This window comes from Felis catus, chromosome X (assembly GCF_018350175.1).
Source record: "Felis catus isolate Fca126 chromosome X, F.catus_Fca126_mat1.0, whole genome shotgun sequence".
Taxonomy (NCBI): Eukaryota; Metazoa; Chordata; class Mammalia; order Carnivora; family Felidae; genus Felis; species Felis catus.
Window position 1 is genome coordinate 61861680 of NC_058386.1, and position 20009 is coordinate 61881688.

The following is a 20009-nucleotide window of genomic DNA, read 5'->3' on the forward strand; positions in this document are numbered from 1 at the left end:
ATTCCTACAGCATATAGGAAGCCTTTGACTATCTCAAGTCAACCATATTACTGTCCTCATTTCCCTAACCTGGCCATTTCCCTAACCTGGCCTCCTCTGAATTCTTTTTTTTTTTTTTTTGTTATAACCATTTTTTTTGCATCATTCTGGCTTAAAATCTTGGCAATTTCTCTTCTTCCTTTTCTCTTTTCACTTTTCACTCTCTTCTCATTCATATGGCTTCCAAATTATATCTATACTACTCTGTGACTGAGGCCACCACATTGAGCAATTAATTCCAATGGATGGCATTCACATTTTAGTTTATATTAATGAAGTCATGCACTGCATAAGCCTGCACAACTATACACAGTGGTCTTGCATGTGGCTGAGACTGCAGTGTGACCTTGAAAGAAATAATTGTTTCTTATTAACTTCTTAGCTGCTTTTACCTGTGTCTGTTATGCGTGCATGATGAATGGCAGAGCAGGTTTTTATCTACTTAGTTCAAGCTAACTTTTTAGTTTCTAACCTCTAACTTCAATAGTAATATTACTTTGCTTTTCCTTGTAAGATAATTTGTAGTTTCCAAATCAGGCTTATACGTACCGATTATAAATTAAACTTACAAAAATAACCGTCTGAAGTAGGAAAGGACAAACACATATGAAGAAACTAGACAGAAGGGAGGTTATATGATTTATCTGAGGTGGCATGCTAGCAAATGACTAGGCCAGAACTCAGGTTTAATTTCTGGTTCAGATGTCTTTTATTTACTTATTTTTAATTTAAATTCAAGTTAGTTAACATACAGTGTAGTCTTGGCTTCAGGAGTAGAACCCAGTGATTCATCTCTTAAATAAGACACCCAGTGCTCATCCCAAAAAGTGCCCTCATTAATACCCATCTACCATTTGGCCCATCCCCCACTCACCTCTCCTCCAACAACCCTGTTTGTTCTCTGTATTTAAGAGTCTCTTATGGTTTGCCTCCCTCTCTGTTATTATCTTATTTTTCTTTCCCTACCCCTATGTTTATCTGTTGTGCTTCTCAAATTCCACATATGAGTGAAATCATATGATATCTGTATTTCTCTAGCTGACTTATTTCGCTTAGCACAATACACTCTAATTCCATCTACATTGTTGCAAATGGCAGTATTTCATTCTTTTTCCTCACCGAGTAATATTCCATTGTGTGGAAAAGATACCACATTTTAAAAAAATATATAATTTATTGTCAAACTGTCTAACATACAGTGTGTAAAGTGTGCTTTTGGTTTTTGGGGTAGATTCCCATGGTTCATCACTTACATACAACACCCAGTGCTCATCCAGACAAGTGTCTTCCTCAATGCCCATCACCCATTGTCCCCTCTCCCCCACTCCCCCATTGTATGTTTATATATATTCCTGTATGTGTGTGTGTGTGTGTGTGTGTGTATCACATTTTCTTTATCCATTCAGTCAATAGACATTTGTGTTCTTTCCATAATTTGACTATTGTTGATAGCTCTGCTATAAACATTGGTGTGCATGTGCCCCTTTGAATCAGCATTTTGGTATCCTTTGGATAAATACCTAGTAGTGCAGTTGCTGGGTCATAGGGTAGTTTTACTTTTAATTTTTTGAGGAACCTCCATACTGTTTTCCAGAGTGGCTGCACCAGTTTGCATTCCTACTAAGAGTGCAAAAGTGTTCCCCATTTTCCTCATCCTTGCCAACATCTGTTGTTTCCTGAGTTTTTAATTTTAGCCATTCCTACACGTGTGAAGTGGTATCTCATTGTGGTTTCGATTTGTATTTCCTTGATGATGAATGATATTGAGCATCTTTTCATGTGTCTGTTAGTCATCTGGATGTCTTCTTTGGAAAAGTGTCTATTCATGTCTTCTGCCCATTTCTTCACTAGATTATTTGTTTTTGGGGTCTTGCGTATGATAAGTTCTTTATAGATTTTGGATACTAACCCTTTATCCGATATGTCATTTGCAAATATCTTCTCCCATTCCGTGAGTTGCCTTTTAGTTTTGTTGATTGTTTCCTTCGCCATGCAGAAGCTTTTTTATCTTGATGAGGACCCAATAGTTCATTTTTGCTTTTATTTCCCTTGCTTCCAGAGACACATCAAGTAAGAATTTGCTGCAGCCTAGGTCAAAGAAGTTACTACCTGTTTTCTCCTCTATGATTTTGATGGTTTCCTGTCTCACATTTTGGTTTTTGATCCATTTTGAATTTATTTTTGTGTATGGTGTAAGAAAGTGGTCTAGTTCATTCTTTTGCATGTCACTGTCCAGTTCTCCTAGCACCATTTTCTAAAGAGACTGTCTTTTTTCCAATGGATACTCTTTCCTACTTTTTTGAAGATTAGTTGGCCATACATTTGTGGGTCAATTTCTGGGTTCTCTATTCTATTCCATTGACCTATGTGTCTGTTTTTGTGCTAATACCATACTGTCTTGATGATTACAGCTTTGTAATACAGCTTAAAGTCTGGAATTGTGATGCCTCCAGCTTTGGTTTTCTTTCCAACATTACTTTGGCTATTTGAGGTCATTTGTGTTTCCATACAAATTTTTGTTCTAGATTCCTTTTAGCTTCTTAAAAGCACTTCTTTTTAAACTTTCTCTTTTTGGAAAATGATTAGTGGGTCATATAACCAATGAGCTTAAACTTAGCATTACCTATCTACATCACACGCATCTGTTCAAGAAATAAAATCAAGTGTCTTTTTTTCACTTCCTTATACAAATATAGGGCATAAATTGAAAAATAAAATAATTGTCTTATATTTACAGTGCAAAACCCAACCATTAGTAGGAATGGGTGCCTCAAAAATACATAAGAATTTCAGTAAGATACAATACGGTTTTAAAAAGAATAATTTTAAAACACTTGAGAGGAATTTTCATTGAAAGAAAGGTATAAATATAATGTTTAAATTCAAATGAGACTACAGTTTTTCAATACTGTAAAGGTTCATTAAAGTGGCATTATATCACTTTTTCTTATTGAAACCATTCATTTACTAAATCTGCATGGGTAATAAAAACTCTTCATGGTCTGTTTGACTCTATCTGTCATGTATGTATGTATGTATGTATGTATGTATGTATGTATCATCTGTCTTTCATCTTTCATCTTTAATCTATCATCTGTACCTGCTTTTGTGTGTATGTTTGTTATGGATGGTTAGGGTTAATGATCAGACTTTCAACTTGATCATCCCTTTGCTTTAACTATTACCTATTCTCTCCTCCCATAAAAACATACTGCATTGGGATCCTCTTTCCCTGCATCAATTCCCATCTTTTTTAATAGTGGGATTGAAAGTTCTTTTTGTTCCAAATCACTTGTTGCTACTACTGTTACCTGGAGCAGAACATTCAGCAAGGCCAGAGTAAAACTAATTGTGATTATGGTTTGTAGAGCAAGACAATGACTAAGAGGTCTGAAAGTAAGGACATGGATTGAGGAATAAGCAGCCTTATGGTCCTCTAATATTTAAGCTTTTAAAGCCACTTCTGGGTCCTAGAATGGCACTTTGAATTTGTTCTCTCTCTCTCTTTCCCTTTCCTCCCCAATTTACAACAACATGGATGGACCTACAGGGTATGATGCTAAGTGAAATAAGCCAGACAAAGAAAATACCATATTATTTAACTCATATGTGGAACTTAAGAAAAAAAACAAATTAACAAAGAAAGAACAGAAGAGACAAACAAACAAACAAACAAACAAACAAAAAAAAAACCCAGACTCTTAAGTACAGACAAAAAACTGGTGGTGGCCAGAGGGGAGGTGCATATGGGATAGATGAGATAGATAAAGGGAATTAAGAGCACACTTATTGTGATGACCACTGGAAATGTATAGAGTTGTTGAACCATTGTATTGTACACCTGATGCTAATATAACATGGTATGTTAATTAAACTTCAATAAAAATTTAACTGAAACAACCAAATGGCAGTTTTAGTGGCCTAGAATAGATTACTCAGACAGATTGGCCTGGGTTGTACAAAAACAAACTTAGTCAAATGAATATCCATGCTATATGGAAAATACGAGTATAAATTTTAACAATTTTGAAATTTGATCCCCCAAAATACTGTGAAATCTGGTTAGTTTGGTGGTTGATAAAGTTAGTCGAGTGGGCTATAATGAGGCAAATAAAAATCTGCAGAGCAAACATCCATGCAATACATTTCCAAATCAGACTGATAAAAGTGTGTTATGTCACCAGCATCCATAGGGCCTAAAAGATATTTTCATTTGAATAGCACTCTGTGCCAAAAGGCCAAGCTGAAGAATGTGTTTATTCAGAAAATTACTTTTCCCACAGTTAAGAATAACATAGCAAATGTAAGAACATATTTTTGAAACATTTAAAAAATTGTATATAAAACATGGCTAAGAGACCTTGAATTGCAAAGTTTATTGTCAATAGCAATTGATGTCTATTTGTGTATTTGATAGAGGGAATTGCAGTGGCCACCCTCAACAAATGCCCTGTGATTTTCAGGGAATCTTATGTTTTGATTACAAATATTTAAAATCCAAGCTGTTACCTAGACAGTCCACTTGTAGTAACTGAGAATGCCAAGACACATAAGCAATATTGCTAATGGCAGAGACATATTTGTTAGGGCCTTCCTACACCAGGAAATTTCACTTAGATGAACACTGCTGTTGTTTGCTTGAAGATGCTAGGAATAATTGCAAAATGAAGGTGACTTTATCCATTTCAAGGTATGTCCTGTGTCATATATAGCTCTGTATTCCTACTAATGCAGGAGCTTTTGTAAAATGAACAAATAAGGTACTTTGTTATAGCCATTAAAAGAGTACTTGGATGCCTGGGTGGCTCAGTTGGTTAAGCGTCCTACTCTGGGTTTCGGCTCAAGTCATGATCTCACAGCTCTTGGGATTGGGCCCTGCATTGGGCTCTATGCTGATGGCATGGAGCCTGCTTGGGATTCTCTCTCTCCCTCTTTCTCTCTCTGCCCCTCCTCTGCTCTCTCTCTCTCAAAATAAATATTTTTAAAAGAGTACTTATTTCACAATACTACACTATAGGTTAACTTGAATTTATTATGAATAAAATAAACACACACAGACACCAACACACACACACACACAAACACACACATACACACAAACACAGAGTACTTATTCCAATCCCTTACATTTGGGCTATATAGTTCAAAGAGTACTTTGCATTTGTTATCTCACTTAATTTTCACAACATCCATGAAGTGGATTGAAATAAGCAGGGCACAAAACACAACTCCAAGTTAAAAAAATTAATGTTTTTATTTATTTTTAAAAGAGAGACAGAATGAGTGGGAGAGGGGCAGATAGAGAGAGGGAGATGGAGAATCCGAAGCAGGCTCCAGTCTCTGAGCATTCAGCACAGAGCCTGACATGGGGCTCGAACTCACGAACCATGAGATCATGACCTGAACCAAAGTTGGACGCTCAGCTGACTGAGCCACCAAGGCGCCCCTACAACTCCAATTTTATATGTGAGAAATATGAAGTTCAAAATAGTTGATTTGCTTAATGTCATACAGGTGATCAATTAGAAGAGCAAGCGTAAAATAAAAAAAAAAGAAAGAAAAGATTAAGGTCTTCTTGATCCTAGGCCACTGCTTGTCCATATATATATATTTGATGAGGTCCAAAAGAGAATCTCAGATAAATGATGGGAAACCAAGCACAGGAATCTGTTTCAACCAAAACACAATGTGCATACACAATGTGGTTAGTTTCTAGTCTGAGTTTATTTCTTTTGGTGACATACTTCTGTCATTCTAGTCTAGTGTTGGGAGGAAAAATTTAAGAGGAGCAAATAGATTTGAGAATTAATTATAAAAATGTGGATGATGGCAATTTTATCAAAGACTGCTAATTATTAGTAAATATCCATTCTTCTCCCCAACTCCTCCTTCTTCTTTTAGTAATAGAGAATCTCTGGTTTTTAAGTTAGACACATGGCTACTCAATAAAAATTACATTTCCTAGGTTACTTTACATCTAAATATGAGCATAGAATTATTTTTTTTTTGACAGAGGTGTCTTTAAAGATAGAAAACATACCCTGGTTCATCTTTTACCCCTGGAAGAGATGGAATGTGGACATGATGAATAGGGCTTAAGCAGCCATGTTGGATTTCATGGTGGAACCAGGTGTTTCAGTTGGCAGAACAAGACAGAAGGGATCTGAATCATAGACGAATAAGGAATCACCATACTATTTCTGGGCTATTTTCTTTTTCTTTTTTTATATATGAAATGTATTGACAAATTGGTTTCCATACAACACCCAGTGCTCATCCCAAAAGGTGCCCTCCTCAATACCCATCACCCACCCTCTCCTCCTTCCCACCCCCCATCAACCCTCAGTTTGTTCTCAGTTTTTAACAGTCTCTTATGCTTTGGCTCTCTCCCACTCTAACCTCTTTTTTTTTTTTCCTTCCCCTCCCCCATGGGTTCCTGTTATGGATTCTTTTGCTTGAGAAATTTTCTATCTTACTTAGGCTATTTTATTTCATGTTTCCTGGCACTTAAAGCGAGTACCTAACTCTAATTTTAATAACATATGCTGTATGTAATGTAGTATGTAGTATGCCTTAGTCATATATAAAAAACTGTATTTCAAGTTCAATTTAGACTGTATAGTTCAAAAATGTCATGAATATATTATATAATGTTGAGGGGAGAAAATATGGGACTATAATTTTTGAATTATTTTTTTAAACTTCACTCTCCTACTGGTACTTCCACCTAATTCTGGTAAGTCTGACCCTAATACTCCTTTTACTCTATTTTGCTTCTAGACACTCATCTCCTTAATGTCAGTCACGTATATCGATAAATTTAATATTTTTAGCATCAATTGAATCATCTTTAACATTTAGACATCAAAAATTCTTCATTAGATTTTTAAAAAAGTAAATGATATAATGCTCAGGAAGTGTTTATCACAGTGCTTTTTGTCACAGTGCCCTAGAATGTTATAATTGACCACAAAATTTGGACCAAGATAATGAGCTTTCAGAATTTGTGCTCTTGATCACTCAGACTTACTACCTCTCAGGTAGATATTATTTAGTCAAAATAATATTTTATCAAATAATTTTGACTTTACTTATTCTCCAAGATATTTGTGGTTGTTTTGGGAGGCTAAAGTTGTGTCCTCAAAATGGATTCAGATTTTACTTCTGGTGTTCATACTTTTTAAAAACCTTTTAGTTTAAATTCCAATTAGGTAATATACAGTGTAATACTAGCTTCAGGTTTACAATTTAGTGATTCAACATTTACATACAATACCCAGTGCTCATCACAACAAGTGCACTCCTTAATTCTCATCACCTATTTAACCCAACCCCTACCACTCTGGTAACCATCAATGTGTTCACTATAGTTAAGACTCTGTTTCTTGGTTTGCCTCTCCCTTCCCCTCCCCCATTATCATTTATTTTGTTTCTTAAATTCCACATGAGTGAAATCATATGATATTTGTCTTTTACTGACTGACTTATTTTGCTTAGCATAATACTCTCTAGCTCCATCCACATCATTGCAAATGGCAATAATTTGTGCTTATCTATGATTAATATTCCATCGTATGTATCTCTATATATTTACCATATATTTTTTATTCATTCATCAGTCAAGGGACACTTGGGCTATATCCATAAAGTTTGCTATTGTAGAAATTGTTGCTATAATTATTGGGGTGCATGCATTGGTATCTTTGTATTCTTTGGGTAAATACCTAGTAGTGCAATTGCTGTATAGTAGGGTAGTTCTATCTTCAACTTTTTAATGTTTATTTATTTTTTAAAGAGAGCAAGAGAGTGTGAACCGGGATGGGGAGGCAAAGAGAGAGGGAGACACAGAATCCGAAGCAGGCTCCAGGTTCTGAGCCTGATGTGGGGCCCGAACTCACAAACCAGGAGATCATGACCTGAGCCAAAGTCAGATGCTCAATGAACTGAGCCACCCAGGTGCCCCTATCTTCAACTTTTTGAAGAATCTCCATATTGTTTTCCAAGTGGCTGCACCAGTTTGCATTCCCACCAATAGTGCAGTGGGTTCCCCTTTCTCCACATCCTTACCAACACCTGTTATTTCTTATGTTGTTGATTTTAGCCGACAGGTGTGAAGTGATACCTCATTGTAGTTTTCATTTGTATTTCCCAGATGAAGAGTGATGTTGAGCATCTTTTCATGTGTCTGTTGGCCATCTGTATGTTTTCCTTGGAAAAATGTCTATTCTCATCTTCTGCTGATTTTTTAAATTGGATTGTTCATTTTTTTGGGTGTTGAGTTTTATCAGTTCTTTATATATTTTACATATTAACCATTTATCAGATATGTCCTTTGCAAATGCCTTCTCCCATTTTGTAAGGTTGCCTTTTAGTTTTGCTGATTTCTTCCTTTGCTGTAAAAAAAAACCAACTTTTTATTTTGATGACGTTCCAACAGTTTATTTTTGCTTTTGTTTCCAATGCCTCAGGATACGTATCTTGTGAGAAGTTGCTAAGTCTGATGTCAAAGAAGTTCCTGCCTGTGTTCTCAAGGATTATTATTATTTCAGGTCTCACATATAGGTCTTTCATCCATTTTGAATTTATTTTTGTGTATGGTGTAAGAAAGCATGTCATTCTTTTATATTTTGTTGTCCAGTTTCCCAGCACCATTTGTTGAAGAGCCTGTCTTTTTCCCATCAGATATTCTTTTCTACTTTGTCAAAGATTACTTGACCATGTATGTAGCTGTGGGTTCATTTCTGGGATTTCTGTTCTGTTCTACTGATCTATGTGTCTGTTTTTGTGCCACTACCATACAGTTCTGATTACTACAACATTGTAATATTACTTGAAGTCTGGAATTGTGATGCCTCCAACTTTGATTTTCTTTTTCAAAAGTGCTTCTGCTATGTGGGGTCTTTTCTGGTTCCATACAAATTGTAGGATTGTTTGTTCTAACTCTGTGAAGAAAGCTGATGTTATTTTGATAGGGATTGCATTGAATTTGTTGATTGCTTTGGGTAGTATCGACATATTCCCAATATTTGTTCTTCCAATCCATAAGTATGGAATGTCTTTCCATTTCTTTGTGTTCTCCTCAATTTCTTTCATCAATACTTAATAGTTTTCAGAAAACAGGTCTTTCACTTATTTGGTTAGGTTTGTTCCTAGGTATCTTATGTTTTTTTGGTGAAATTGTAATTGGGATTGATTCCTTAATTTATCTTTCTGCTATTTCATTATTGCTATATAGAAATGCAACAGATTTCTGTACATGGATTTTGTATCCTGCAACTTTACTAAATTTGTTTATCAGTTGTAGCAGTTTTTGGTAGAGTCTTTCAGATTTTCTATATAGAGTATCATGTTATCTGTAAATAGTGAAAGTTGTACTTCTTCCTTACTGTTCTGGATGCTTTTTGTTTCTTTCTGTTGTCTGATTGCTGTGGCTAGGACTTCTACTGTTTTAGTACGGAATGTTCTGAATGTATCTGTTAAATCCATCTGGTCCAGTGTGTCATCAAAACCACTATTCCTTTGTTTATTTTATGTTTCAATGATAGGCCTATCAAGGTAAGTAGGGTGTTAAAGTCCTCTACTATGATTGTATTACTATTGATAAGTTCCTTTAGGGTCTTTTTAACACTGTCTTATGTATTTTGGTACTCTTTGTTGGGTGCATAAATATTTACAACTCTTATATCTTCTTGTTGGTTTGTCCCCTTTATTATTATATAATAATATAAAATCTCTTTTTACAGACATTGTTTTGTTTTATTTTTTGTTTCAAGTTTATTTAAATTCCAGTTAGTTAATATATAGCGTAATATTAGTGTCAGGAGTAGAATTTAGTGATTCATCGCTTACATATGACACCCAATGCTCATCATAACAAGTACCCTCCTTAATACCGATCACCCATTTAACCCATCCCCCTGCCTGCCTCTTCTCCAGCAAACCTCAGTTTGTTTTCTATATATAAGAGTCTGTTTTATGCTTTGCTTCTCTTTTTGTCTCGCTTTTTTAGGAAGATCTCTTCCATTTTTTTATTTTCTTTTAAGTTTATTTATTCATTTTGAGAGATAGAGTGCAAGGGTGTAGGGGCAGAGAGAGAAAAAGTGAGAAAGAGAAAGAGAGAGAGAGAGAGAGGGAATCCCAAGCAGGCTCTGCACTGACAGTGCAGAGTGTGATGTGGGGCTTGAACCCACGAACTGTGAGATCATGACCCAAGCCAAGTCAGATGCTTAACTGACTGAGTCACCCAGCCTCCCACCTCTCTCCTTTTTTCCCCCTATGTTCATCTGTTTGGTTTCTTAAATTCCACATATAAGTGAACTCATATGGTATTTGTCCTTCTCTGACTGACTTATTTTGCTTAGCGTAATACATTCTAGTTCCATCCACGTCATTGCAAATGGAAAGATTTCATTCTTTTTTTGATGACTGAGTAATATTCCATTGTGTGTGTGTATACATACACATACAAACTCTTCTTTCCATTCATTAGTTATTGGACATTTGGGCTTTTTCGATAATTTGGCTATTGTTGATAGTGCTGCAGTAAGCTTTGGTGTGGATGTTCCTATTCGAATCAGTATTTTTGTATCCTTTGGGTAAATACCTAGTAGTGCAATTGCTGCATCATAGGATATTGTATTTTTAACTCTTTGAGGAAACTCCATACTGTTTTCCAGAGTGGGTGCACCAGTTTTCATTCTCACCAACAGTGTAAAAGGATTCCCCGTCTCCATATCCTTGCCAACATCTGTTGTTTCCTGTGTTGTTAATTTTAGCCATTCTGACAATTGTGAGGTATCTCATTGTGTTTTTGATTTGTCCTTTCCTGATGATGAGCGATTTGAACATTTTTTCATGTGTCTGTTAGCCAGGTATAGCTTCTTCAGTATCATAATGACTTGATCACTGACTGCAGCTTTGTAATATAACTTGATGTCCAGAACTACGATTCCTCCATCTTGTTTTTCTTTTTCAAGATTACTTTGGGTATTTGGGATATTTTGTGGTTCAATATAAATTTGAGAACTTTTTTTTTTCTATCCCTGTGAAAAATGCTGGTGGTATTTTAATAGGGATTGAATTAAGTGTATAGATTCCTTTGAGTAATGTAGACATTTTAACAATATTTGTTCTTCCAACCCATGAGCATGAAATATTTTTACATTTCTTTGTGTCATCTTCAATTACTTTCCTCAATGTTTTCTAGTTTTTGGAATACATATATTCTACATCTTTGGTTTTGTTTCTTCCTAGATATCTTATTGTTTCTGGTGCAATTGTAAATGGGACTGATTCCTTGATTTCTCTTTCTGCTGAATCTTTATTGGTTTATAGAATGGCAAGAGGTTTCTATACATTTATTCTATATCCTGTGACTTTACTGAATTTGTGCATCAGTTCTGGCAAATTTTTGGTGCAATCTTATGGGATTTCTTTATAGAGTACCATGTTATCTGCAAATAGCAAAAGGTTGATTTCTTCCTTATTGATTTGGATGCCTTTTTTTCTTTTTGTTTTCTGACTGCTGAGGTTAGTTCTTCCAGAACTATGTTAAATAACAGTGGTGATTATGGACATCCCTGTCTTGTTCCTAACCATAGAGTAATAGCTCTCAATTTTTCCCCATTGAGGATGATATTAGCTGTGGGTCTTTCATATATGGCCTTTATGATGTTGAGGTATGTTCCATCTATCCCTACTTTGTTGACATTTTTTTTTTTATCAAGAAAGGATACCAGGGCAGCTGGCTGCCTCAGTCAGTAGGGCATCTGACCCTTGATCCCAGGGTTGTGAGTTCCAGCCTCACATTGGACGTGGAGCCTACTTAAAAATAAATAAATAAATAAATAAATAAATAAATAAAATAGATGCTGTACTTTGTCAGATGCTTTTTCTGCACCCATTGAGAAGACCATATAGTTCTTATCATTTCTTCTATTAATATGGTGTCCCATTGATTGATTTGGGAATACTGAACAATGCTTGCAACACAGGAATAATTCCCACTTAATCGTGGTCAATGATTCTTTTAATGTACTGTTGAATTAAACTTGCTAGTATTTTGTTCAGAATTTGTGCATCCATGTTCATAAGGAATATTGGTCTGTAGTTCTCTTTTAGTGGAGTCTTTGGTTTTGGAATAGGTGCGATGCTGGCCTTGTAGAATGAGTTTGTAACTTTTACTTTCATTTCTATTTTTTGGAAGAGTTTGAGAAGAATAGGTATTAACTCTTCTTTAAATGTTTAGTAGAATTCTCCTGTGAAGCCATCTGGCCCTGGATATTGTTTGTTGGAAATTTTTTGATTACTTATTCCATTTCTTTCCTGGTTACTGGTAAGTTCAAGTTTTTTTTATTTCTTCCTGCTTCAGTTTTGTAAGTTATAAATTTCTAGGAATGTATTCATTTCTTCCATATTTCCCAATTTGTTGGCATCCAAATTTTTACAGTATTCTTTTATAATTGTTTGTTTTTCTGTGGTCTTGGTTGTGATTTCTCTTCTCTCATTTGTGATTTTACTTATTTGGGTCCTTTCTGTTTTCTTTTTGAAGAGTAGCTAAAGGTTTATCAATTTTATTAATTTGTTTCAAGGAACCAGGTCCTGATGTCATAGAACTCTTCTACTTTTTTTAAATCATTTATTTCTGCTCTAATCTTTATTATTCCTCTTATTCTGCTGGTATTAGTCTTCATTTGTTGTTCTTTTTCTAGCTCCTTTTGGTGTGAAGTTAGTTACCTATTTGAGATTTTTCTTGCTGATTAAGATAGTCCTCTATTGCTATATAGTTTCCTCTTATAGTTTCCTCTTATGACCACTTTTGCTATATCCCAAATCTTTTGGACTCTTGTGTTTTCCTTTTCATTTGTTGACAGGTACTTTTTATTTCTACTTTTATTTCCTGGTTGTCCCATTTATTCTTTAGTAGCATGTTCTTAGACTCATGTCTTTATGGTCTTTCCAAGTTTTTTCTTGTGGTTGACTTTAAGTTTCATAGCATTGTGGTCAGAAAAGATGCATGGTATGATGTCAATCTTTTTGTAATTGTTGAGGGTTGAGTTTTGACTTAATGTGTTACATACTCGGGAAACTGTCATGTGCAGTCGAAAAGAATGTGTATTATACTGCTTTAGGATGGAATTTTCTGAATATATCTGTTAAGTCTATCTACTTCTGTGGGGGATAAGCTTAGGAACCCCCCAGGCTTACACCAACAGGTTAACAAGGCATAAAGAAATACAAAGTCCTAAAATGCTCACACCCGAGTTTGGGTAACCAGATTGGCACTCCAAGAATAGGGAGGCACAAAAGTGTCAGGAGTAGGGAGGTGCAAAGGCACCCCAAAATAGAGAGGGAGAGGCAAAGGCCTGAAATAGAAATGGTGCAAAGGTGCCCAATACATAGGAATAACAAGATTAGATATTCAAGGTGAAAGCACCCAAAATTTAGTACTATAGCAGAAAGCTGCTTTCATAGGAGAATAAGGCCAGGTTAGGTAAATTGGTGAATAGGACTATGGACCGCTGTGCTGCAGGCAATGCAGCCCAGAGCAGAGATGATTAACAAAGGAAAAGGTGCCTTGTTAAACCTGAGGTTATTCCCTCTGTTTCATCCTCTAGGCTGGCAAAAATAAACAGACACGATACCTCCTGTCTGTTGTTAACAACCATCTACCCATCTGCCCGGCACCTGGATTTTGCTTTATATTGACCCAAACCCCAAAAACTGTATATCTTCAAAATCCCCTTTTCCCCCTCATGTCCCCAAGTTAATGTTCCTAGTTTCTTTGTCTCTTTGTACATGCCCATAATGTTTGCAAGCCATCTGATCAGAATAAATATGGGGAAAGGACCCTTATTCAGGGCTCTTGTCTTTTTCCCAGACATTAGCCATCTCTCGTTTTAATCCTGCATCTGCTCTTTTGCTAGACAAAAGATAACTTTAGAGTTAGAGTCCATGACATGCTTCATTGTGTCATTCAAAGCTATTGTTTCCTTATTGATTTTCTGCTTGGGTGATATGTTCTTTGATGTAAGTGAGGTGTTAAAGTCCCCTACTATATAATATTAATATCAATGAGTTCCTTTATATTTGTTATTATTTGTATTTGTATGTATTTGGGTGCTGTCATGTTGGGACATAAATATTTACAATGTTGGATCTTCTTATTGACTAGACCCATTTATTATGATATAATGCCCTTCTTCATTTCTTATTACATTCTTTGGCTTAAAATCTAGTTTGTCTGTTATAAGTGTTGCTACTCCACCTTTTTTTTTATTTTGATGTCCATTTGCATGATAATTGTTTCTCCATCCCTTTACTTTCAATCTGAAGGTGTCTTTAGGTCTAAAATGAGTCTCTTGTAGAAAGCATATAGTTGGGTCTTGTTTTTCTTTTTTTTTTTCTTTTTTAAAATCAATTCTGACACCCTATCTCTTTTGTTTGGAGCATTTAGGCCATTTACATCCAGAGTAATTATTGATAGATATGTATTGAGTACCATTTTATTACTTGTTTTGTCATTTTTTCTGGAGATTTTCTGTTTCTTTCTAGTTTTTGTTGCTTTTGGTCTTTCCCACTTAAAAAGTTCCCTTAATATTTCTTGCAGGGCTGGTTTAGTGCTCATGGACTCATTTAGTTTTCTTTGTCTGGGAAAGTCTTTATCTTTACTTCTATTCTGAATGATAGCCTTGAGGCACAGAGTATTATCAGATACAAATGATTTCCATTCAGCACATTGACTATATCATGCCACTCCCCTCTCACTTGCCAAGTTTCTGTGGAGATATCTGCTGCTAAAGAATTTTTTCTTTATCTCCATATTTTGTAAATGTAACTGTAATATGTCTTGGTGTTTGCCTGCTTTGTCGATTTTTATGGGAGTTTTCTGTGCCTCCTTGATATGGATGTCTGTTTCCTTCCCCAGATTAGGGAATTTATTAGCTATTATTTCCTCAAATAAAACTTCTGCTCCTTTTTCTCTCTCTTCTTCTTTTGGAAGCCCTGTGGTATGAATGTTATTGTATTTTATGGAGTCACTGACTTCCCTAAGTTTGCTCTCATGATCCATCATTCTTCTCTCTCTTTTTTTCAGCTTCATTATATTTCATTATTTTATTTTCTATGTCATTCGTTCCTCTACTTCTTCCATTCTTGTGTTCACTCATCCCGTCTGTTTCATATCTCTGTTATTGCATTTTTCATTTCTTCCTGATAATTTTTTAACTCTTTTATCTCTGCAGAAAGGGTCTCCCTGATGTCTTCCATGCTTTTCTCAAGCCCAGAGAGTATCCTTATAATTGTTGCTTTAATTTCTCCATCAGGCATATTACTTATATCTTTTTCAATTAGATCTCTGGTTGTGACATTTTATTCTTTCTTTTTGGATGAATTCTCCCATCTTGGGATTCCATCTACATCTCTGTCTTCTTCTCTGTGTTAGAAAAGCCTGCTTCGCTTCCTTCTGAGAGTAGTGGCTTTATGAAGAAGAGATCATATAGTGTCCAGGGCCTGACACTTCAGTGAGTGTCAGTGATATGTGCTGCAGGCCCTCTGCTGCTGTGTTTTGGCTGCTCTAACCCTCAGGTCAATCTTCTGTAGAGATTTTTCTTGCCTGCAATGGGCAGAATTTGGACCTTGGTCAGACTGTGGCAAATTTTAACTAGGTGTGCTCTGGTCTTCTTGTTAAATGAGAATTGGTGGTACTTCCACTAGCCTTACAGAACTCTATCATTAGTAGATGGGGTACCTGTGGGGTTTCTGCTTGTCTTCTGGGAAAGGGTTCACTGTGCTGGTCCTTATGAACACTTGCCCAAGAAAGGCAGTACCAGCAGTGCACAGGGGACAAGGACTTGTATGCAGGTTAGGCATTCAGTGTTGGTGATGTGCTGTTTCCTGAAGTTCATTTATCCTGTGGGGCAGGTGAGAGAACAGGTGCCAGCCAGCTCCTCTGTCCCTGGAGAGGTGTCTCTGTGCTTGCTGTTCTCAAGGAAGCACTCCCAGAAGAGTGAATTACTTCTCCTGTATCCCAGGCATTTTTCAGATCACTGTTTTCTTGCTGTCTGTTTCCAGGTTTTGTGCCTGCCTGGAGCAATGTACTGCACATTGGGCTGTATCCCAGCCAAGGTGCTGACTTTTAAAATCTAAACTTTAGAGACCTTGTGTGGCAGAGACAAGCACTGGTCTTCTGGGGAAATGACTCACCACACTGGGACTTATGTAGACTTGACACAGAATGGCAGTCATGCTAGAGCACAGGGACATGGAACTTGGGGCAAAGCAGGCTAAACAGCCAGTGTCTGATTTAGCAGCCCTCTGACTGACTTATTTCACATAGAATTATACTCTATGGTTCCATCTATGTTGTTGTAAATGGCAATTTTTCATTATTTTTTTATGTCTGAGTAATGTTTATATATATGATATATATATCACCTTCTTTATCCATTCATCTATAAATGGACAATTGGGTTGCTTCTATATCTTGGCTATTGCAATAAACATAGTGGTGCATATGTCTTTTCATATTATTAAATACCCAGTAGTGGAAATACTGATCATATGGTAATTCTTTTTTTAATTTTTTGAGGGACACTCATCCTGTTTTCCACAGTGACAGCACCAATTCACATTCACAACAAGAGGGTACAAGGGTTCCTTTTTCTTCACACTTCACTGACACTTGTTATTCCTTTTTTAAAATTTTTATCAATTCTGACAGGTGTAAAGACTTCCTATTTCTTCCTTATTCAGTCTTGGTAACTGTTTGTTTTGAGTAATTTATTTATTTCTCCTATGTTATTCAATTTGTTGGCATACAGTTGTTCATGGTAGTCTATTATAATGCTATGTATTTTTGTAGGATCAGAAATATATCAGTGGTAATGTCTCCTCTTTTATTTATGATTTTATTTCTTTTGTCTTCTTGTGTAAATCTTGTTTAGGTAAAGGTTTATCTATTTTATCTTTTTGAAAAACTTTTAAATCTCATTGATGGTTTCTATTGTTTCTCTAGTCTCTATTTTATTTATTTCTGCTGTGATCTTTGTCATTTCCTTCCTTCTGCTAACTTTGGGCTTAGTATGTTCTTTGGTTTCTAGTTTTTTGTGGTGTAAAGTTTGGTGGCTTATGGCTTTTGTGGTGTAAAGTTTGGGATTGCATTGAATGTGTAGATTGCTTTCGGTAGTATTGATATTTTAACAATATTTGTTCTCACAGTACATGAGCATTGAATATTTTTCCATTTCTTTGTGTCTTCTTCAATTTCTTTCATAAGTTTTCTATAGTTTTCACTATACAGATATTTAACATTTTTGGTTAGGTTTATTCCTAGGTATTTAATGGTTCTTGGTGCAATTGTAAGTGGTATTGATTTCTTGATTTCTTTTTCTGTTGCTTCATTAATGGTGTATAGAAATACAATTGATTTCTGTACATTGATTTTATATCCTGCAACTTTGCTGAATTCATTTATCACTTCTAGCAACTTTTTCCTGGAGTCTTTTGGGTTTTCCATGTAGAATAGCATGTCATCTGCAAAAAGTGAAAGTTTGACTTCTTCTTTGTCAATTTGGATGCCTTTTATTTCATTTTGTTGTCTGATTGCTGAGGCTGGGACTTCCTACACTATGTTAAATAACAGTGGTGAGAGTGGGCATCCCTGTTTTGTTCCTGATCTCAGGGGGAAAGCTCTAATTTTTCCCCATTGAGGATATTAGCTGTGGGCCTTTCATCTATGGCTTTGATGAAATTAAAGTATGTTCCTTCTATCCCAACTTTCTTGAGGATTCTTATTAAGAAAAGATGCTGTATTTTGTCAAATGTTTTTCTGCATCTATTGACAGGATCATATGGTTCTTATCCTTTCTTTTATTAATGTGCTGTATCACATTGATTTGCAAATATTGAACCAGCCCTTGTATCACTTATATGTATATATCACTCTATTGTTCATTCCATCAAGTGTATTTCTCATTTCAGTTATTGAGCCTTCCATTTCTTTTTTTTTAAGTTTATTTATTTATTTTGAGAGGAGAAAGAGAAGGAGAGGGAGAGAATCTCAAGCAGGCTCACACTGTCAGAGCAAAGAGCCTGATGCAAGGTTCAAACTCACAAACTGTGAGATCATGACATGATGTGAAATCAAGGGTCAGATGCTTAACCAACAGAGCCACACAGGTGCCCCTTGAACCCTCCATTTCTGCTATGTTATTCCTTTTCTCTGTGTTAAGGGTCTCCCTCATGTCTTCCATTCTTTTCTCAAGTTCAGTGAGTATCCTATGATCATTACTATTTTTAAGAAATATAATTTTTAAGTAACCTCTACAAAGTGGAGCTCAAACTCACAACCCCGAGGTCATGAGTCACATGCTCTTCTAACGAACCCAGCCAGGCACCACTATGGTCATTACTTTAAATTCTCTATCAGGAATGTTACATATATCCTTTCCATTTAGATATCTGGCTGTGACCTTGTCCTGTTCTTTCATTTGGGATAAATTTCTCTGTGTTTTCATCTTTCTAAGCCTCTGTGCCTGTTTCTGTTTGTTAGCAACGTCAGCTGTCTCTCTTATTCTTGAGGGTAATGGCCTCATGAAGAAGAGGTTCTGTAGTATCCTGCAGTATAATGTCCTATTCCCTAGGGACTGGCACTTCTGGGAGTGTCACCAATGTGTGTTTCATATGCTCTGCTCTTTTGTTCTGGCTACCTTATCCTTCAGGCTAGTCATCTGCAGATGCTCTTTTTGCCTGTTGTGGGCAGTGTTTTGTCCCTGGACTGAATGTGGCATGTTTTAACTAGGTGTTCTCTGGTCTGCTTGTGAAAATGAGACTTGTCAATACTGCTCCTGGAACTGAGGCACAGCATAAATCCTGTGTCAGGAGATGGGTTTGGGGGTGGTCTTCTGGGGCAGGGGGCCTGCTGCACTGGGACTGAGGCAAGTGTTACTAAGAAAGTCAGTTCCACCAGAGCATGGGGAGCAGGGGCTTTGTGTAAGCAAGTTAGGTAGGTAGGTTCCTGTACATGGCCTTGTGCTGATCCTGAGGAACAGTTTTGGAGGGGGGGTGGAAATGGTTCCTGATAGTTCCTTTGTTCCAAGAAGGATCTCTACATGAATGCTGTCTCTCTGAGATGTGCTCTGAGAACAACCTTCCCACTGTCTGCCCCAGCCACTCTTCAAATCACTGTTTTCATGCCATGTATCCACAAGTTGCCTGTCCTCTCTCCAGAGCAGTGCAATTTCCTCTGGGATCTATCATAGTGAAGCCCACTTAACTTTAAAACTCTAGGCTTTAAGCCCCACTGATTGCAAGAATTCACGAAAGTCAGCCCCTCTCACTTTCCAAGTCAATTGCTATGGGGATTCATTTTTCCTGTGTGCCATGTGCTAGTCTGTTCCTCACCCTTCTCCATAACCGTGGCTCCCTCCCCACCACAGTGGCCATGATCTATTTCTCTCACAAACTGAGTCTCCAAACTTTCTACCTTCTTTGATATGGCATTTTCTTTATCTTTATTTGCGTAGTTTATTGTGCCAGTCTTCAGGTCAGTTTCTGGTGTATTTAGGATGACTTGATAGTTATCTGTGTTTGTAGGACAAGGTGAGCCTAGGGTTCTCCTACTCTGCCACCATCTTTCAACCTTTTCATCTAGACCCTGTTTTTAATCTTGCCTTTTAATTCATCATTTGTTTTTGATTTCCTAATACTTTTCACTCAAGGATTCCATAAATGTACCTCATGGGTAAAACAAGTTATTTTATGACTTTATACTACTAATTTTAATATCCAAGTGTGTGCAAGGAGCTCATGGGGTACACACTTGTGTGTGATATATGTATAGTGTGTATGCATATATTCATGTATATCTGCTTATGTTGATCAGTCAGATCTTCAACAAAAAAGAGAGAATGTGGTCAAAGTTAGTGAAGGTATTATTTACTCAGGTGTGTTCAGTGAGTCAGAAAAGCTGG